The sequence below is a fragment of the Podarcis bocagei genome, assembly GCF_964188305.1.
Source record: "Podarcis bocagei genome assembly, chromosome: 17".
NCBI lineage: Eukaryota > Metazoa > Chordata > Lepidosauria > Squamata > Lacertidae > Podarcis > Podarcis bocagei.
Genome location: NC_138143.1, coordinates 15,764,072 through 15,771,069, shown reverse-complemented (window position 1 = coordinate 15,771,069; position 6,998 = coordinate 15,764,072). Strand labels below are relative to the sequence as shown.

At 43.2% G+C, this 6,998-nt stretch overlaps 1 long non-coding RNA gene across 1 annotated transcript; it reads left to right on the top strand.

Annotated features, from left to right (window-relative positions):
* The first annotated feature begins 4,942 nt into the window (after window positions 1-4,942).
* On the top strand, window positions 4,943-6,793 carry LOC308577123. The gene is made up of 2 exons (XR_014003462.1): window positions 4,943-6,505; window positions 6,550-6,793. It is a non-coding gene; the product is annotated as an uncharacterized lncRNA (long non-coding RNA).
* The last annotated feature ends 205 nt before the right edge of the window (window positions 6,794-6,998 follow it).

Here is a 6,998-nt window from a genome sequence, read left to right as displayed (position 1 = left end):
TCCCAGCTCCTGCCAACCTCGCAGTTCAAAAGCATGCCAGTGCAAGTAGATAAATAGGTACCACTGTGGTGGGAAGGTAAATGGCATTTCTGTGCGCTCTGGTTTCCATCAGGGTGTCCCGTTGCACCAGAAGCGGTTTAGTACTGCTGGCCACATGACACGGAAAGCTGTCTGCAGACAAATGCCGGCTCCCTCGGCCTGAAAAGTGAGATGAGCTCCGCACCCCATAGTCACCTTTGACTGGACCTTGTCCATAGGATTAGCTGCATTGCACCTTTCCACCCGTTGAAATGGTTGTTCTTACCTAGGACAATTATAAAAAGGTAAACGGGGTCTTTACTGTTTACCTTTTTATAATTGTCCTAGGTAAGAACAACCATTTCAACGGGTGGAAAGGTGCAATGCAGCTAATCCTATGGACAAGGCCTGAACATTTAAGACTGCTAGATGTGGGCTAGTAAGACCTTGTTCACGTGTGCTACTCTAAGTCAACCAAAACACATGATCTCATTTTTTGACAGAATTACAAGCCTGGAAGATGAAGGGAACGCAGTGGATGTAGCCTACCTTGATTTCAGCAAGGCATTTGACAAGGTGCCCCATGATATTCTTGTAAAGAAGCTGGTAAAATGCGGTCTTGACTATGCTACCACTCAGTGGATTTGTAACTGGCTGACTGACCGAACCCAAAGGGTGCTCATCAATGGTTCCTCTTCATCCTAGAGAAGAGTGACTAGTGGGGTGCCACAGGGTTCTGTCTTGGGCCCAGTCTTATTGAACATCTTTATCAACGACTTGGATGATGGACTCACGGGCATCCTGATCAAATTTGCAGATGACACCAAACTGGGAGGGGTGGCTAACACCCCAGAGGACAGGATCACACTTCAAAACGACCTTGACAGATTAGAGAACTGGGCCAAAACAAACAAGATGAATTTTAACAGGGAGAAATGTAAAGTATTGCACTTGGGCAAAAAAAATGAGAGGCACAAATACAAGATGGGTGACACCTGGCTTGAGAGCAGTACATGTGAAAAGGATCTAGGAGTCTTGGTTGACCACAAACTTGACATGAGCCAACAGTGTGACGCGGCAGCTAAAAAAGCCAATGCAATTCTGGGCTGCATCAATAGGAGTATAGCATCTAGATCAAGAGAAGTAATAGTCCCACTGAATTCTGCTCTGGTCAGACCTCACCTGGAGTGCTGTGTCCAGTTCTGGGCACCACAGTTCAAGAAGGACACTGACAAACTGGAACGTGTCCAGAGGAGGGCAACCAAAATGGTCAAAGGCCTGGAAACGATGCCTTATGAGGAACGGCTAAGGGAGCTGGGCATGTTTAGCCTGGAGAAGAGGAGGTTAAGGGGTGATATGATAGCCATGTTCAAATATATAAAAGGATGTCACATAGAGGAGGGAGAAAGGTTGTTTTCTGCTGCTCCAGAGAAGCGGACACGGAGCAATGGATCCAAACTACAAGAAAGAAGATTCCACCTAAACATTAGGAAGAACTTCCTGACAGTAAGAGCTGTTTGACAGTGGAATTTGCTGCCAAGGAGTGTGGTGGAGTCTCCTACTTTGGAGGTCTTTAAGCAGAGGCTTGACAACCATATGTCAGGAGTGCTCTGATGGTGTTTCCTGCTTGGCAGGGGGTTGGACTCGATGGCCCTTGTGGTCTATTCCAACTCTATGATTCTATGAAAACACAGGCTGCAAACTGAAACAACGGCATATTGCTTCTTTGCCTCCGTGTCTTGCCCGCTTTCTCTGCAATTTTATACTGTAAGCTCCTCAGGGCACAGACCTGTCCACTTGTCCTCTCTAAAGACCAATGCACACCGATGCTGCTATATCTAAATAATCTGCTGTACATAGATTTCTGTATAATTCCTGGGGCACATCATGTGCCACCCATTGCTCTTATTACTCTGCTCTACCCAATAAAAGCTTTAATAATAATACTATTTTCTCACTGCCCAGTGCCTGAAGTGGAGATTTTAATCTGTTTCAGGAATTGTGAGATTCATATATTGCTATATCCCGTATGACCAATTTGCATGCAGTGCCTGATATTAATAGCTTCAAAGTTAGCACATTTTTTTCATACCCCGCCTGGCTTTGTCCCTTGTGGTTAGGGGTGGGTTTTGTGTAACTTGAAATGTGATCACATGGCCTGTGTTCAACCTAATTGTCTCCTCCAGCTGTCTCCCTTTATCTTAACAGTTGTGTGTGTGTGTGTGTGTTTTTAACCCACTACTGTTAGCAGGCAATGGAATGAACTATCTACAAAAACATGCCTTGCCCAGGAACGTCAAATCTCCCTCCCCCGCCACGATTTTATTTTTTATTTTATTTTCTCCCTTTGAACATGCAGCCCAAATGTGGGGCTATTGTGTAACTTGGAAGCTTGCACGCTGCTGCTTGAACGCTATCTGCTCCAAATAAAAGATATCCCTCCACTTGCTTAATATTCTCTGCTTTGAGGGGCCCACCGAAAGGGAAAAACAGGTTTCGATTTGGAACGTAATGCGCAGGAAGGAAGGTAATACAACAGCAAGGGGCAAACAGAGCTCCAGGTTTTCTAAGGTTGCCCTTGAACATCCGCAACACAGTCGATTCGGTTTATTTACTTGAACTGGAAGAGATGAAAGTCTCTGTTATCCTAAATAAGATCCGAGAATACAGCGAGCTGTCAATTTCCTCTAATAGTGGGAGGTACAATCAGGGGCAGTAGTAATTTTGTTTAACTGAAAGCTCACAGTGCCGTAGCCTTAAAATTACAAAGCACCTCACATTTTACCAAGCTAACCACCACTCAGGAAGGAGCGTCACGCAGTAATATGGTCTGCATACATATTACAGTGGTACCTCGGGTTACATACGCTTCAGGTTACATACGCTTCAGGTTACAGACGCTGTTAACCCAGAAATAGTGCTTCAGGTTAAGAACTTTACTTCAGGATGAGAACAGAAATTGTGCTCCGGTGGTGCGGCAGCAGCAGGAGGCCCCATTAGCTAAAGTGGTGTTTCAGGTTAAGAACAGTTTCAGGTTAAGTACGGACCTCCGGAATGAATTAAGTACTTAACCCGAGGTACCACTGTATCCCCTTAAATCACATTCTCCCGCTCTATGAATTCTGGTCACTGCAGTTTACCTCTCAAAGAGTCATGGGCGTAGACAGGGGCGGCAGCTGTCACCCTCTAAACAAGTAAAAAAATACAAACACCACCATCTCCCTCCCTAGAGAGCATTTCCCCAGAAAAAGTCAGTGCCTACATTGGAAGACCCAAGATTTGCCCACTCTGGAAGAATGGCAGACACAACTGATAGACTACATGGAATTGGCAGAAATGACTGGCAGAATCCGGGACCTGGGAGAAGAGACAGTGGAAGAGGACTGGAAAAAGTTTAAGGACTATTTACAAAAACATTATAAACTGTATGAATGTTAAGAAAATGCAGGATAGAAAACAACATGGCATCAGCAATTTAGCTGAAAGAAATATGAGAATAAGTGATGTTTAAGAGAAGGATAAAATATGGAGTAACATTATGTCTACATTAAGTATTTAAGTATTTGATAAAAATATCTAAAGTCGGAGACATATTATATGAAAATTATAAAATAAGAGTTGAAACAAGATGATAAATTGCTGCTTAAAATTTTATAAATGGGAATGCAGGAAAGGGAGATGTGAGGAAGTCCAAAAGGTTATTGAAATACGGTTTTTGGACATTTGACTTTGTTGTATTGTTTTTATTTTATGTTAATCTTTTTGCTTTTCTTGTTTTTCTTCGTTTGTTGTATCTTGGTGATGGTGTTTTATGTGTTTGGTGTTTTTACTGTTTAAAACCTTTAATAAATATCTTTAAAAAAAGAAAAGAAAAAGTCAGTGCCTGCTTTTGTCACACAAATTCATGTCACCTATCATTTCATCCTTCGTTATAATGTGTGAGCCGTTCTCTGCAGAACATCAGAATTCAGGATACTGCAGCAGTGGGTCTGACCGGCCATCTCTCTTGCTCAGCAGTGCACTTGTCCCCTGGAGTGGTCATTCAGTCCTTTGCCAAGAGTAAAGACCTGACTAAGGTCAACAAGGACAGGGGAGCATCTTCATGGGCTTTGCTTACTGAGTGCACACAGAAAAACTGCATGGGGGGTGTTGTAAACAAAAATTGCCCTTTTCCCTTTTGGGGTATCCAAGAGCCCATATAGAGTCCTTACATAGGTTCCCTATTGGTAGGAGAGAATAACAGAGGCCAACCAGAGAATATTGAGAAGCAAAGCAGCTAGTAAGTTAGATCTTTATTGATCTGTTGCAACAGGGTGCTCCCTGTTGTGATGTGGTGTTTGTGATTTCAGCTCTCTTGACATAATATGCTGGAGACAGTTCTCTAGTAACACTTCTTTATTAAAGCAAACAAGACTGAAGACTGAGGAGGGGAAAGCTACATTTATAGGGACAGGGAACTAGCTAGAAAGGATACATTTTGGAGGGAACAATATCAGGCAATCACAGTCCTGCCTTTTGGAGGAAACCAATAAGACAGAGGATCCAAATACAGCAGCTTAAATGAATCAATAGTAGCTGTACCCTTTGAAACCAAAAGGCAGTTACTTTACCCTAATGAAAATACAGACAATCATAATACAGATAAAAATCCTTTGACTCAATACACAACACTCCCCTCACCCGCAGGAGAGAGGAGGAACCCAGAAAAATGGCACACAAGGCCTTATAAAGACTTTTGTAATTGCCACCCCCTTTTGAAAAGACCACCCCTCAGATACATCATACATACATCACAGAAAAGGCGGTCTTAAAACAGAAATTTGAATGTTGTTTTTCTCCTGTTGTTGTTTATCTCCTGTCTCGCAAGTTACTTGATTGGATTGCCTGGATAGCCTGGCCAGTTTCTTGTAATGATAAATACTTAGTTCCTGGGCCAGGTCACAGGCTCACACCCTATTCATATCTTAAATGTGCCCTTAAGACAGGATTTGTGAGGAAAGAGACAATGGGGAGGTTTCCCATTTTCACCTTGTAGAGAAAACATTTACTCAGTTTAGGAATCAAAATGGTTCCAGGTTGGTCTTCCTGTGCTGATCTACGTACGTGCTTGGTTGGTACACTTATGAAGATTACCATATATCTAAGACCATAAAATTCCTATCACAGGGGGAAGGAGGGATTTAAGAAGTGCGGAAAAGGTTTGCATCAAATCCGAGAAAACTTGTTTTGGTTTAGATTTTTTTTCTAAAACAAGATGAAAAAGGGAGTGCTCTTTGTAATTTTGCAAAATATACACTCATTCACCACATGAAAGGTACTCCCTGGTGTTAATTTTTTGTTTAGCTTCCTAGTTTTCACATGGTGGAAGGTTTAGTCGGATTTTTCTGAGCCCTTGGGGTTCAAAAAAGTAATTTGAAACCACTGTTGTTGAGACATTTCATTCTGAAAATACTAGACAGAGCCAGACAGAGGATGATGACAGCTGGGGGTCCTGCCCACCCCCACCCCCCCAACGTAAGTCCTGTCTGCGCCCATGCACAGAGTTACAATTCCCAGGAAACCTGAATAAGCTACAGTGCCCGTAATTTTTTGAGGGGGAAAATGTGCTTTAAAGTTACAGCGTGCACACAGCCTGACGATGCAATTCCATGCACATCTACTCGCAAGTAAGTCCCATCGTGTTTAAGAGGTTTACTCCAACCTAGGCAAGGGTGCACTGAACTGCAGCCTGTGGGAGAAACTGGGTCTTCAGTTCATGTGTTCTCATCTATCTCGATCCGATCAGGACTTATTGACTAAGCTTCCAGAAAACACAGAGGTGAGAGCCTTTCCTGTACAGTAAGTCAAGCACCCAGAAATGAGCAGTTGACACAAGTCTGCTTTGTTTAAACCTAGTGCCCCATTTTGGGACCAGTGTTTGGTCTTGATTTCACTGGAAACAGGCAAATCGGAGATTTCGAGAGAAGGGTGTTGAAACCTCTGCCAAAGTTCCCATAAGGTCACCCATCCGCAGTGTATTTGGGCAACAGCATTGTGTACAAAAGTTAGGGAGAGTATATTCACATTTCCTGTGGTTGGCGTATATGCATCTCGGTTGAGAAGGTTCTGGCCTATAGTTTCAGGGCTCTGCAGAATCTCAGCTTCACTTTTCTTTTCTTTTTCTTTTTGATGTTTACTTTTCAGGAACACTTTTTCAAAATGCCACATCGAGGTTTACCAGATTTTCCTTCCTGCTTCTCCGCTGCAGGAGTTGAACCTGAAGTCTCATAAATGTGATGCATCTATTTTGCTAACAGCCCAGCCTCCTTCCCTTTACTGCTACAAGAAATGACAGACAGAGCCAGGCAGTGGCTGATGGTGGGGGGTTTTTTTGAGCCACGATACTGGGGTGGTAATTGTGGCGTTTGCCTCCTAGGATGGGTCATAAGGAAAGGGTTAAAATAGGTGTGATGTGATTGGCCAGTGAGAATGCAAGGGGGGAATAAAAGTTAGAGTGGGAGGTTTTGAAAGTTGGTTGAGTTGAGAGTTGAGGTTTGTGAGTTGAGTTGAGGTTTGGGAGTTGAAGAAGGAAGAGGGAGGAATAGGCAGTGGGTTGGTCAAGTTGTATTGTGAGAGAGTGAGAGGAATTGTTAGGTTGAGTCAGATAGATAGTTGGGAATAATCAGTTTGAAGTTGTTAGGAACTAAGATTAAGAAACTGTCAAGAAAAACTAACTGAAACCATAAGCTTGTTCCTGCATTTAAAAATAAACTTGATTATTTGTTTATGTTAACAACTGACTGGACTCCGTGTGTCCCCGTGAGATACAGGGTGGTGGCAGCGGAAAAAGCAATCGCGGTGGCGGCACAGACCGTCAAACATCCGGGGGCCCTGTGTGTGATCGCTACAGGAATTGACTCTGGTTCAGTATATTTTTGTATATGATGTGTGTTATCTGAACGCTGGACAGATAGTGTGGCCAATGGGTTTTTCCACTTGGC